The sequence below is a fragment of the Canis lupus genome, chromosome 32, assembly GCF_048164855.1.
Source record: "Canis lupus baileyi chromosome 32, mCanLup2.hap1, whole genome shotgun sequence".
Taxonomy (NCBI): domain Eukaryota; kingdom Metazoa; phylum Chordata; class Mammalia; order Carnivora; family Canidae; genus Canis; species Canis lupus.
The window spans coordinates 40,797,299-40,811,063 of NC_132869.1; the positions used below are offsets into that span (position 1 = coordinate 40,797,299).

Consider the following 13,765-nt stretch of genomic DNA (forward strand, 5'->3'; position numbering starts at 1 on the left):
CTCCTCCAGAGCCCTGGAGGGGTAAACAGCACTGGTGGTACTGGGGCAGCCGGGGGGAGGGGGGAAGGGGCAAAGAATCAAAGCCCTAAATCCCCAGGAGATGGACACCCAGGGAGGCACCTTCTTCCTCCTCCAAGGAGAAAGGGGGTACAGCCAACAAAAAGCTTGGGCAGCCTACGGAGCACAGGCTTTAGGATGGGGGATTGCCACCCCGAGGTGATGAGGACCCAGACAGAGGGCATATCCCTGAGAAGAGATATGACGCGGAAAGGGGTAAACCCACAACTCCGAGAACTCCCCTTGGCCCCTTTTCAGGAAATCTACCCTCAAAGACCCTTTGCATACAAATGCAGGGAAGTTGCCCTGCCTCTTCCAAGGCCCCTCGTCATGCAGAAGTTGGCAACAAGCCCAAGTCCACCGCTCGGCTTTGCTAAGTCTTGTAGAGTGAGGTCCTTCCTCAGGGACGGGATGCTCCGACCTCCAGGTCCCGGCGCCAAGTGTGCCAGCCATGAACGCCAGGCGCCGAGCAGCACACGAATCGTGGCCCCACTCTTTATGTGCACAGGTGCGTGCATGTACGTGTGTGTGTAAATACACCAGAAAATGAATCTAGGGATCCCCGGGTGGCGCAGCGGTTTGGCACCTGCCTTTGGCCCAGGGCGCAATCCTGGAGACCCGGGATCGAATCCCACGTCGGGCTCCCGGTGCATGGAGCCTGCTTCTCCCTCTGCCTGTGTCTCTGCCTCTCTCTCTCTCTCTGTGACTATCATAAATAAATAAAAAAATTTAAAAAAATGAATCTAGTAGACGCACAGCAAATTGTTCGTAGTGGCCACACTCGGGACAGGGAGGAGTTTGGGGCAACGAAGGAGGATTTTCATCGCTCGAAATGTGTATTTACAATCTGTCTATCTACCTACGTATCGAGTAAACAAAAGGTAAACACTCTAAGGCTGTATGGAAGCCTGCTGCGTGAGAGCAGCTGCGCAGGCATCTCTGAGCTGTGTGAGACTGTGACCCCGGCCTCTCCTGAAGCTGACATACAGCCCCGAGACTAGGAACTGGCCAACGAGATGGAAAAGGAAGTGTTGACTGTAACTTCTGAAGAGAGGTGTTCTTTACAAGACAGATGTTTTCTTTCCTCCTTCCTCCTTCCAGCTGGCTGAAATGCAGGTGTGACGGCTGGATCTCAAGCAGCCGTCTTGGACTATGAGGTAAAGGTCATGAGTTAAGTAGGAGAGAGCAGTAAATTAGCTGCAAAGAAAGAGCCTGAGCCAAAGCCAGGCCTTAGGGCAGGAGCTCTCAGAGACCCCTGCTCTAGCCATACTCACCGTCACATCTGGAGGAAATGGAGGCCCACAGAGGCCACATGATGTGCCAGGGCAGTGACTGAGCTAGGAGAAGTTTTGCCTGAGATCCTCCCTCCTCCCACCCCCTACGCATGCACAGAGCTCACAGCTCTTTGCCCAGAAACCTCCCTTTCCAGGGCCTGGACTCTGCTCCCTCCGTGGCTGGGGACTCTGCCTGGGACCCAGTCCCTGGAGTTGGGTGAAGGCCCCCGGAGATGGGTAAGTGGCCTGCCTGAGACACACCGCACAGCACTCGGTCTGATGAGAACACAGCAGAAGCTCTGCACACGGGTGCCTACTGGTGGGTCCATCAGTAACTCCCGTTTGGCTCCTTCCTCTCTTTCTGTGTCCTTGTCCTTCTGCTGCCCACCTGTCCCAGGCCCCAAGTCTCTCCTTCCATCCCCGTTACCGTCTCTCTAGCCCAACCTCGCCTCGCCCAGTCTAGCCTGCCTCCCACCTTTCTGTCTCTCCTTCCTGTCCGGCTCTGCCCCACCCTATATCGATCTGTCTCTCTCTCTCTCCCCCCACCCCCCCCTCCACTGTCCTCCCCTTTCTGTTCCTCTCTCCCTGTCTCTGTCTCCCCGTCTGAGCCTGACTGTGAAGTTTGTCTCTCCACCTAAAGGTTTGAGGCGGCACCTTTCCTTGGGCCTTCTGGTGTGCTCACCTGGTACTGCCCCTGCCAGCTCCCGCTCTCCCTCCCCAGTCACCTGCCTGTCCATCTCGGGCGCACAGGAGGACTGCTGCTGGTCTCCGAACCCCCAGAGTCTGCAGGGCGCCCACGCAGGCTGGATGCCGGCTCAGGACTTTGAGTCCTCGGAGCCAGAAGAAGAGCTGAGTGAGTAGGCGCAGGGAAGGCGAAGGGCAGTGCTGCGGATGCTGCCAGACGCTAGGGCCTTCTCCCTTCTGCTACTCGGGAACTTTCTCTCTTCTGAGCCGAGGCTGGCAGAGAGGGGCTGCTGGGTGAGGACAGGGGGTCACGGGTACAGCCCCAGCCTCCTGCTCAGCTGAAGGCCAGGGAGCCGGCTGCAGGCATGACCTGAGCCCGGAGCAGGAGGCCAGGAGGGGCAAGATCTGCAGCCTGACGGTGCCAGAGGCCAGGAGATGGAGGGCACAGTGTCGGGGTAGCCAGGCCCCAACCCTAAGGCCCACTATCAGGGGAGGGAAGAAACCAGACTTCTAATGTGGCCACAAAGAGGCCCTGTCCTGCTCTGGGCCTGTTTTCCAATCTGGGTGATGGAAAGAGGCTGCTGCTATGCTTCGCTTGACCAGTGCTGAGTCTATGATCTTATCACCCTGTAGGCTTCTGGTGCTGTGGACTTGAAAGGAGTGGGGTGTGGGCCTGGGATGGTTCCCCTCGGGCCAGGGGGGTGGAGGGGGCAGGGGCAGGAGGGGAGAGGCTGCTGGGGGAGGCTGGGTGCTGAGACCACCCCACTGGCCGGGGAATCCGGAGGCCTGAGGTCCAGGTCCTTCCCTTCACTCCCCTCTGTGATCTCTCTGAGGCTCTGCTTCCCCATTTGTAGAAGAGGATGGTAGAGCCAGGAACTCTCAGACGTCCCTGCTGGGAGGACTCAACTCTGAGCAGACACCAGGAGGGTTGCGGGGAGCGGGGGAAGCTGAAGATGGCTCCTTGGGGGTGAGGATGGGGGTCTGAGGGCCCACAGGTGTCAACAGAGGAGGCTGAAAGGAGCCCTTGTGGGCAGCGGGAAGGGGCCTCTGGGAGGGGCTGATCACAGGCCAGGCTCTTCCAGACAAAGCCAGCAGCCTCTGAGCGGCCACTCTTCCAGGGAACAAAGGACACTGGAGGGCTTCACCACGGCCTCGCGTGCTGGGGCCCAGGAGGGCGGCCTGGACCTCGGCAACGCCGCCCCCTCCTCACCCACACCCTGCCCCTTCCTGTCCTTCTGCGGGAGCCAGGCCTCTGCCTGCAGTTTAAATCTTTTGAAAACTACAGAAGGCTGAGTCAGGGAGGCAGATGGGCGTAGAGGCGAATCCTGGGAAGGGAGGAGGGAGCTGGTCCTGATCTGCTACCCGGGCTCAGGTTTTCCATCTGTGAAATGGGGGTGCTAGCCGGCCCTGACCTCTGGAAATTCACTGAGGTGGAACAGAGGCCAGGCCCAGAGAAGTCTGAGAATTAGGAACCGCGACCTCCTGGGCTGCCCGGGTGGCTCAGTTGGTTAAGCATCCAACTCTCGATTTCGGCTCAGGCCATGATCTCAGAGCTTGTGGGATGGAACCCCGTGTGGAGCTCTGTGCTCAGAGGGAGTCTGCTTCTCTCCTTCTCCCCCTCCCTCTGCCCCTCTGCTTCCTCTCTCTATAATAAATAAATAAATAAATAAATCTTTTAAGAAAATCTTTATGAGGGCAGCCCGGGTGGCTCTGTGGTTTAGCGCCGCCTTCAGCCCAGGGCGTGATCCTGGAGACCTGGGATCGAGTCCCGCATCGGGATCCCTGCACAGAGCCTGCTTCTCCTTCTGCCTGTGTCTCTGCACCTCTCTCTCTGTCTCTGTCTCTTATGAATAAAAAAAGAAAAGAAAAGAAAGAGAAAGAAGAAAGAAAGAAAAAGAAAGAAGAAAGAAAGAAAGAAAGAAAGAAAGAAAGAAAGAAAGAAAGAAAGAAAGAAAGAAAAGAAAATCTTTATGAAAAAAAGAAGAAAAAAAAAGGAACCACTACCTCCTGCCCTGTCACTTACCTGGGCACCAGCCTGCACCAGGATGTATCTAAGTCCAAGTATGAGTCAAAAGCCCAAAATGGTCTTTGCTTCTCTCTGCTGGAATCCAGTTGAAGTCAACAAAGAACCTTTTCTTTCTTTTCTTTTCTTTTCTTTTCTTTTCTTTTCTTTTCTTTTTAAAGATTTTATTCATTTATTCTTGAGAGACATGCAGGGAGCCCCATGTGGGACTCGATCCCAGGACCCTGGGATCACAACCTGAGCCCAAGGCAGACACTCAACCACTGAGCCACCCAGGTGCCCCAAAGAACCATTTCTTACTCTTTTGTGTGCAAGTAAAAGCTGGATTGGGTTTGTCCATCTACTCATTCATTCATTCATTCATTCGTTCATTCAATAATGCTTTAATGGTCCCCTCGGTACCTATCCTTTGCTCGGCCCTGGCCTGGACACACAGACATGACCCCTGAAGCTCTATTCCGTCCAGTATGGCAAGTCATCATTTGAGACAGAAGAGGAAGGCACAGAGTGGGGCACAGGAGGGAGTCACTGCCCCAGTTACAGAGGAGGAGGCTTTGAGCCTCCAGCAGGATGCACAGGGTGACAACAGGTGTGGCTGGGCCTTTGGGGCAGAGGCAAGAGTACCAGCAAAGGCAGGGGAGGGGACACAGGGCAGGCCGGGCCGGGGACAGAATGCCCCAGAATGAAATAAGCTGGTCACAAAGGGACAAATACTGCTACTGCGTGACGAGGTGCCTAGAGCAGTCACTCAGAGAGCCAGGAGAGTAGAAGAGTGGTTGCCAGGGGCTGGAGGGAGGAAGGAATGGGGAGTTGTTATTTAATGGGTGTAGAGTTTCAGTTTTATGAGAGGAGAAGGGCGCTGGAGAGGGGTTGCGCCATAATGTGAACGTACCTAACACCGCTGAGCTGCACACATAGAGGCGATTAAGATGGTACATTTTACGTTGTGTATATTTTGCCACAGTTTTATTTTATTTTTTTGAGATTTTATTTATGTATTCATCAGAGACACACAGAGACACAGAGAGAGGCAGAGACACAGGCAGAGGGAGAAGCAGGCTCCATGCAGGGAGCCCGACTCGGGATTTGATCCCGGGACTCCAGGATCACACCCTGGGCCGAAGGCAGACGCTCAACCGCTGAGTCACCCAGGGATCCCCTTTACCACAGTTTTAAAAGATAACTGTACACACACACACACACACACACCAAAAGAATGAGCCTTCCCCAGAGGCTGAGCTGGGGTAGGGAGGCCCCTGGGGGAGGGCTGGAGCGCCCCATGCTGAGAGCAGCATGGTCACCCCCCCCACCCCCCATCCCCCCCCCACCCCCCATTCCCCCCCCCCCCCCCCCCGCCCTTCTATAGAAAGTGGAGGGAGGGAGGGAGGGAAAGGAGAGAGGAAGGCAGGAGGGGCCGAGGGTTGCCTGGCTGGGGTAAGCCAACTAGAAGGAACAGCTGTGTGCAACGGAGCCTGCTCACTGGGACACAGGGCTGGGCGGCGCACGGAGGTTCGACTCCCACCTTGTGACATCTCTAGGGCGGCACTTCAAAGTGTGAGGGAATGGGCGCCTGGGTTTGGCTCAGGCCATAATGCCAAGGTCCTGGGATCGAGCTCTGCGTAGGGCTCCCTGCTATGCAGCGAGTCTGCTTCTCCTCCGTCCCTCCCCAACACCTCTCCCTCTCTCTCACTATCTCTCTCTCTCACTATCTCTCTCACATAAATAAATAAGTAAAATCTTAAAAAACAAAACAAAAACCCAAGCGTGTAAGGGAAGAGAGCTGCTGAATCTCTAAGACCTTAGACCTTAGCGGGACAAACCACAGCTTCTAGACCCAGGTTGGTCGGTCAGGCCCAAAGGTTTCCAGGGGGCCTCTCTTCCCCAGATGGCCAGACTCTGACCTTTCCCACCGTGACTTAGAGTTTCAGACCTCCAGAGCTGGGGGAAGACTTCCCATCCAACTCACACTTACGGTACAGATGGGGCCACTGCCCGAGTTCACGTGCAAGTCAGGTGACTAGACATCTGGTCTCCTAAACCCTCTTTGCCTCAGTTTCTCCTCGGGGAAATCTGAAGGAACTGGATTCTAATCATTGTAGAGGAAGCCTACCGCGTACATCAGGTCCCTTAGCAGGGCTGGCCAGTACCATCTTTAGACTGGTTATCTCTTATTTTATGGAAATCATGCATTCCAGCCAAGGTGACGTCGAACGAACTCTTGAACGAAGCCTATGTCTCCATACATGTACTTTTCGGACTCAGAGCTGTTCTTCCCCAGCTTTAGGATACAGAAGGCCCTAATAGTATGAATTTCAGGCTTCGAGACAGTCCCAGGACAGGTTTATTATTTTTTTTTAAGATTTTATTTATTTATGCATGAGAGACACAGAGAGAGGCAGAGACACAGGCAGAGGGAGAAGCAGGCTTCCCAAAGGGAACCCGATGTGGGACTCGATCCCTGGGATCATGACCTGAGCCGAAGGCAGATGCTCAACCGCTGAGCCCCCCAGGTGCCCCCAGGACAGGTTTAGTAGGGGAAAGTATAGTGATAGGTACAGATCTGGGTGATCTCTCAGCCTCCGATTCTTCATCTGTAAAACGGAAATGAGTATATCTATATCACATAGTCACATAGAGTGTCTGGTACACAGGAGCTGCTCAACGATGAGTATCATAAATGGTGATGATGATGATGATATTGGAGGTGAAGATGGTGGGATGGTGGCGATGGTGATGATGATGGCGATGGAAATGATGGTGATGATAGTGATGGTGATGGTGGTAATGGCAGTAATGGTGGTCATGGTGATGGTCATAGTGATGGTGGTAATGGCAGACCGACGTGGGACTCGATCCCGGGACTCCAGTGACTATGGTCAGTCATAGTGATGGTGGTGATGGACACAATGGTGATGATGGTAGTGGTGATGGTAATAGTCATGGTGATGATGTTGGTTGTGACAGAGATGGTGGTGATGCTGATGGTAGAGATGGCTCTTACTGAGGCGTGTTCAGAATTTCTGCTCTCCTCTTGGGTATCAGCAAGACCCAGGCTCAGGAAGGTTGGGTTCCAGAATGACAGCTCTTTAGTGTAAGAAGCTTTGGGCTCTCTGTAAAGTGAAGCTGTGCCCCATACTGTGAGTTTTGATTACAAAGGCAAACTGGTTCCAGAAGCAGGTGCCAAGGCCATCCTCCCAGAGAACAAACACTGTCCCTCTTTCCTTGAGACCACCCCCCTCAACTCACCAACTCTTGGGAATGAACAGGTATGTAGAGACAGGCTCCCCCAGAAATGGAAAGTGCTGAGAAACCAATAGCCTGTGCAATTCTGTGCCCCCCACCCCAGTATTCCTCATCCCTGACCCTGCACTAATATTTTCATAGAATTAGTATCTTAAAAAAAAAAAAAAGAATTAGTATCTTCTATCATATGTTATAATTTACCTATTTTCTATATTTTGTGTCTATTTCTATCTGTCCAGCCTCCCTCCCCCACTAGAAGAGAAGCTTCAGGCAGACAGGATCCTTCATTTGGTTCACCGCTATATTCCAAACGCCTAAAATAGTCCGTGGCACACATTAGATGCTCAATAAATATTTGTTGAATGAACAAATGCTGAAAGGGACAGATCAATGGCAGCCTTCGTTCTCTACAACAGGCCCAGCTCCCTGGCTTGTTACCTGGTTTCTCCTCAAACAAACAAACAAAAAGAGGGGTGGGGTATAGCCCTGAGCGCCCAGTGTACAGGCTTTCAGACTGGGCCCAGGCTGTGGGAGGGAGGGGGCGGTGCTCAGCCTGGGGGGTCAGTCCCCGGTCAGTTCATGGCCTTCCGGGGGCCTGAACCCTGGGTCCCTCCATCCCTGCAGAGCCAGAGGCTGAAGGCCGAGGAGAAGACACTGGATCTGGAATTTGAAGTCTTGAGTGTGGAGTTTAAGGAGGAGGACGGATATGCCCTGCAGCTGACAGCTGAGAACGCCCTGAGGGCTGGCTCAGGGACTGGGGTACGGTTGCAGGTAAATAATGGGGACCCCCTCCCTACCTGCTCTGCTGTCACCGATGTCATTGAGCAGCAGGATCCTGGCCAGAGCCTCGCCCTCACCAGGAACAAGTTGGTCTTTACTTTACCCAAAGGTGCGGAAGTAAGGGTGGTGGCTGGGGGGAGAGAAGGGTCCTGTAACTCCCACCTCAAGCCCCCCATCAGGGACCCCAGGGAGCCTCGGGGAAGCTGGGAGGGGCAGGGGCAGAACTCTGGACTGGATCCCAAAGCTCCGCCTGTGTGATCTTGGGCAAATGCAGGGTTCTCCGTGAGCCCCTGTCTCCTTCAGTGTGACAGGGGACACTGATGCTGGTCATACTGGTCAGGTGAGGAGGAAATAAAAGGACAGATGAGGAATGGCTTTGTAAATTCACAAGAGCTGAGCACCCAGCAGGTTTGGGGCCAGTCCCACTGGATGTCACACTGAGTGACATTAGAGCCAGGGTCCTGAGTGCCCAGCCCTGAGCACCACTGGACTGTGGGGATGGGGGTGGACAGAGAGGGGGAGACCTGGGTCTGGCCTTCAGGAAGTTTCCAGGTTAGGTAGAGGGGCAGGAATTTCAAACAGAGAATAGTTAAGTCGTCTGGAAGGAGAAGGTCTATGCCTAGGTCGGGAGGCCATGCAGGCAGGCTTCCTGGAGGAGGTGGGATGTGAGGGAATGGGGAAGCCAAGTCCCAGGCCTTCAGGTGGCCAGAGATGAGGGACAGGTTGGACTCTTCCCTCCACGTAGGGACACTCAGGACCATGTCACCGGCTAAGAGCCCTCCCATCCCCACATCGGTAAAGGGAGGGGTCAGAGTGGGGCCCGAGAGGGGTCAGGGTGCCACCCGCAGGGAAATCTTAGCCAGGCTGGGCTTCCACTCAAAGGACAGGCCGCCCAGGTGTCATCCCCACCCCGGGGCAGGCCAGGAGCCCCCAGACCAGGCCCCTGAGCACATGCCTCCCGTCTCCAGGGTTCTGCAAGCTGTGGTGGAGGCACTGGCTGGTCGGGGCCTCAGGACAGGCAGCCCAGCCGGTAGGCGAGGCCCTCTTCGGGGTCCTCTCGCGACCAACCAGCCCCGCATGGACCTGTGGGCCGCCGAGCACCGACCCCACGGCCCACCTGACAGCGTGGCCTTCCGAGAGCCCCGGCGCTCAGCCTCCAGCCCCACACTGGTCTCCAGGACTCCCGTCTCCGTGCCCAGAGCCCCAGCTGTCGGGTGGGTGCTGCAGGTGGGTGTCCCCTGGGACCTGGCTCGGGCTCTGGCATCAGCCCTCCGTACCCACCCCCGCTGGAAGACCCAGAGTCACTGACTGATGGGCCTGACTGTCCCCAGATCCTCACTGAGCAGAGCAGCAGAACTTCTGAGGGTGGCCTCATTCCGTTCTGGAGAGCCTGCAGTTGGAGAACGGAGACCGGGGTCCCAGTTTGCAGGGGGTGACGGAAAACGGAACAATGCCCATACAGAGCAGGGACAGCAGTGGGTGGGGTTTCTTTTGCCCAATGGGTGAGCTTCCCCTGAGAGCCTTTGGTCCCCAAATTCCATCTCACACCTTGTCATCAAGTTTTGAGAGAGGCCCGACCGAAATGACCACGGGACAGAAGTCTGTGTGCGCCCACCTTCAACCCTGTCCAGCTCCCACCTCGGCCAGGAGGGGTTCAGCCCTGAACCAGATCCTGGTGGCCTCAGACCCAAGGAAGAGAGTCTAGTCCTTGTCCAGGCTGAAGGAGGGTCTCCCAATGTGGTTATGTTCTGCAGCCAGGCAGTGTGGCTGGTGGGCCTCGAAGCCAGGACAGGTGGAAGCTAGTGGAGCCAGTAGTAGCCCATTTCACAGGCAGTGAAACCGAGGATCATCCCCAAGGTCGCAGGATTCCATTTAATACCAGTGACATTTCCTGGGGGAACTTAGTGTGCACTGGGGAAGGGGATCCAAAGCCAGGCCAGTCCCAGAGCTCGCGGTGCCACCTAGCCTGACGACATTGGGCACAGTGTGGGCCTGATATAGTCCCGTAAGGCCCGTGCTGCAAGGGGCGCCCTGGTGAGGGAGGGTGCCAGTCAGGCTCCTCCGAAGAGATGTCATTTGAGATGAGTCCATTCATTCCATTCGTTCAACCATCAGACATTTGTTAGGTGCTGACAGTCCGACCCTATGGGCCTATCCTCGGCGGGTAGGACTCCAGGGTGCCGGGCCGGGCTCTGGGGAAGGTGTTCCAGAGGGAGGGACCAGAATAAGCTGGCTGAGAAGGAGAGGGTCTCCCTGGCAGCAGGGGCCGCGCCGAGGTTGGAGCCCAAGGCACCTGGCTTTTCCTGCAGCTCCTCTCTCTGGGCCTGACGGGGAGCCCAGCGTGGTGGGCTGGTCGGGTTCAAGGGGGGCTGATGGGCCGGAGAAAGGGGAGCGAGTCAGGGTAAGGTGGCAAAAGAGGCAGGTGGATGCTCAATTCGGGAGGCACAGGGGAGAGAAGATAACATCGTGAGCCGCGCGTTAGGCAGCAACCCGGCAGCATGTGCGGGACAACCGGAAGGGACCCAGGCAGTCTCTCCTCCAGGTCTCAGCCTGTTACTGGACCACTTTAGCCTCTGTCCATCCATCCATCCATCCATCCATTCATTCATTCATTCATTCACTCATCAGTCCATTAACAAATACTTTTTAAAAAATCTACTAATACTTTGGACCACCTCTTGTATACCCGGCCACGCGCTGGGGGCGGAGAAGGCTGCTTGTGAGGGACTTGGAGGGTCCCGGGTCCTACCTGACATCCCGCTCACTCAGACTGCACGCGCCCTGACTTCGGCGGCCCTGGCCCCTCTGTCCTAGTTTGTCACAGGGCTCCACGCACACACACAGAGGCTCAGAGCTCAGGGAAAAGCCGTCCCCTGTTCTCTGGGACCAGCCCGAGCCAGGGCCGTGCAGGCAGCTTGCAGGCTGCTGCCCTGAATGCATGTGGCGGGGCGGTGGCTGCAGGGAAGGGGGGCCTTGGGCTGCGGGAGCACGGCGGCTGCTCTAATTTCTGTTATTTAATGCCATCATCTCCCTGCCATTCCACCTCTTAAAGTGTCAGATGTCTGCTTCTACCAAGACAAGAAAATGGCTTTCAAGGGAGAGAAAGATCGCTTCCCTCCTGGGAGGTCAGCAATCACAACCCTGATGGCAGGGCCTGGAAGCCAGTGGGGGACACAATGCCACGGGGCCCTTCAGAGGATAGCCGGGCCGCCTTCTTTCCGCTCAGGTGAACGAGGACGACGGGCACCTTTCTGGAGCTGGGGCTGGAGGCTCCAAGCTACTGCTGGCAGGACAGTAGCGAGACGGGGCGGGGACAGTCCCTCTGGCCTGTGGCCGGTGCCCTGGGGAAGTTGTGGCCTAGAACCGCAGGAGCCCTCGGAAACCCTCCTCCCCCCCCTTTGCCGATGGGAAAATGGATCCCAGGAGGGAAGGACTTCACCCAGCTGTCTTGGGCTCTCAACTAAAGAGGAGGAGAAAGACAGCTGAGAGGAGGGTAGGGTGAGGTGGTGAGTCGAGGCAGTGATGCAGAAGGATGGAGAGAGGAGCCTGCAGGCACTGCAGCCAGTTCGGGGCCAGGAATGGATTTCCAGGCTCAAGGTCACCTCCTCCAGGAAGCCTTCTCTGCATTGATTTCGTTCCTTCCGGACTACCTTCCGTCGTCGTCGTCGTGTCTGCATCAGGCACTTCGACCGTCGAATCTCTTCGACGTACAGCTTCATTGTGAGCTCACAAGTTGTTCTCCATCTTGTGTGTCAGTCTTCAAAGCAGAACTGCTGATGGTCACGGGCTGAGTGCGGAGTCCAGGGCAGAGGGCAGGGGCTTAGGAATGCAATGATCCAGAGAGTAGGCAGGCAGCAGGAGGCGGGGCTCCAAGTGGGTGGCAGTGACTGACTTGAACCTCAGCCCCTGTGCCCCTGAGCCATGTCCACAGGATGTGCGGCCAGAAAGGACGCACTGGTGCTGCCGCTGCATTTCCAGGATCCTGAGACTCTGCTGGGCTGGTGAACACCCTCCCTTCTCCAGTTCTTGAATTCACCCGTGTGTGCCGGGATCCATCCAGATCCCTCCCCAGGCCCCTGACCCATGGATGGGGCACTGACACATAGGCAGGGGCCCCATTGGCGGGGTGGAGGGGGGGTTCCCAAGCGTGGAGCCAGCTCCAGGTTTCCTGCCACCAGCTGTATGGGGTGTTTGGTGGCTTCCTCTCTGGGCAGAGCTCCACCAGACTCATTCTGGCCCCTGGAGCTACCTCCCTACCCTCTTGGCAGCTTTTTTTTTTTTTTTTTTTTTTTTTTTTTTTTTTTATTTATGATAGTCACAGAGAGAGACAGAGAGAGAGAGAGAGAGGCAGAGACACAGGCAGAGGGAGAAGCAGGCTCCATGCACCGGGAGCCCGACGTGGGATTCGATCCCCGGTCTCCAGGATGGCGCCCTGGGCCAAAGGCAGGCGCCAAACCGCTGCACCACCCAGGGATCCCCCTCTTGGCAGCTTTAAGACCACATGGCCGTGCCACCCCGGCACCCGCACGGCCTTCCCTCCTTCCCCCAGAGCAAGAGGGAGTTTATCTGACCAGAATGAGGGTGGCCTGTCCAGTGCCGGGCATGGAGGGTCCCGGAAGGTGAGGAAGCCCAAGGTGGAGGCCACAGTCAGGCTGCTGGAGTCAATTCTTTTAAGGGGGAACGTTGCCTCCTGGGGGGGTTGGAGGCAAAGGACACCACAGCCTTGGGCCTCAAGCCACAAAGCCCTCAAGGGCCACATCCCTCCTGGTACCTCACTCAACCTCTCTAAGAGATGCTGAAAGTTTAAGGACAAACTCCCACAGGCGGAGCAGTTTAAGAGAGAAACCTTGGGCTGGAAATTCCCAGTGATGGAAATTTCTGGAAACATGAACTTAAAAATGCCTTGCTTGTGGCTCTGGGAGCCATCCTGGGGGCTCCTTCACTCTCAGAGCAGGCGAGCATCCTCCCACTGAAGCTGGAGCTGGGGAGGAGAGGGGAGGGGAAGGCGGGAAGAGGGGGTTGGGGGGATGGGGGTTCCCTCCCCCACTCTGCCCTGCATTTACCTCCTCCAAACAATTGCAGTTTTGTTTCATGGAAATGATTCAGTTCCCTAGGAGCCTTTTAAATGACGCTTTCAAGGGTCTTTTTTTTTTTTTTTTTGTATTCTTTCCATTTAAGACACTTTTTTTTTCCCTTTTGCCCTGGAGGGGGAAAAAAGAGAAGAAAAAGCTAATAAAGCAATCACCAAATGCGGAGCACCTGGCTTGAAGCCTGTGGCTTCTGATGGTGGCTTTGGCACCAACCGGCTGGGGGCTTTCATTAAGGAGAAGTGGAGGGGAACGGAGGTGGCAGTGGCTGGCGCGGCGTCCCCTCTGCCCTCGGTCCTTAGACCTCTGGCTCCCTCTCCCTCCCTTTGTTCCCTCCCTCCCAGTCCCTCCCCCCCCTCCTCGCCCTCCGCCCCCCCTGCCCCCGCAGGCCCCCCATTCTGGGCCTGAGCCTGCACCCTTCGGCCGGCCTGCGGCTCCAAGTCCTCCCTCTCCTCCCTCTTTACTCTTTTAAATTCATTGTGCCTTTTATTGCTCGCTGTTGCACACGCGGCCTCTATCGCCCGGAGACTGGAAGGGTTCGCGGGGAGCAGGGCGCGCCATGTGGGTCTCATTAACTTTACTGCAGATCGGCTCGGTGGGGGCGGGGAGATGGGCCC

At 56.1% G+C, this 13,765-nt stretch overlaps 1 long non-coding RNA gene across 1 annotated transcript; it reads left to right on the forward strand.

Annotated features, from left to right (window-relative positions):
* Positions 1–1,987: 1,987 nt before the first annotated feature.
* On the forward strand, positions 1,988–12,337 carry LOC140623275 (uncharacterized). The gene is made up of 3 exons (XR_012022941.1): positions 1,988–2,184; positions 7,906–8,052; positions 9,030–12,337. It is a non-coding gene; the product is annotated as an uncharacterized lncRNA (long non-coding RNA).
* Positions 12,338–13,765: the final 1,428 nt, after the last annotated feature.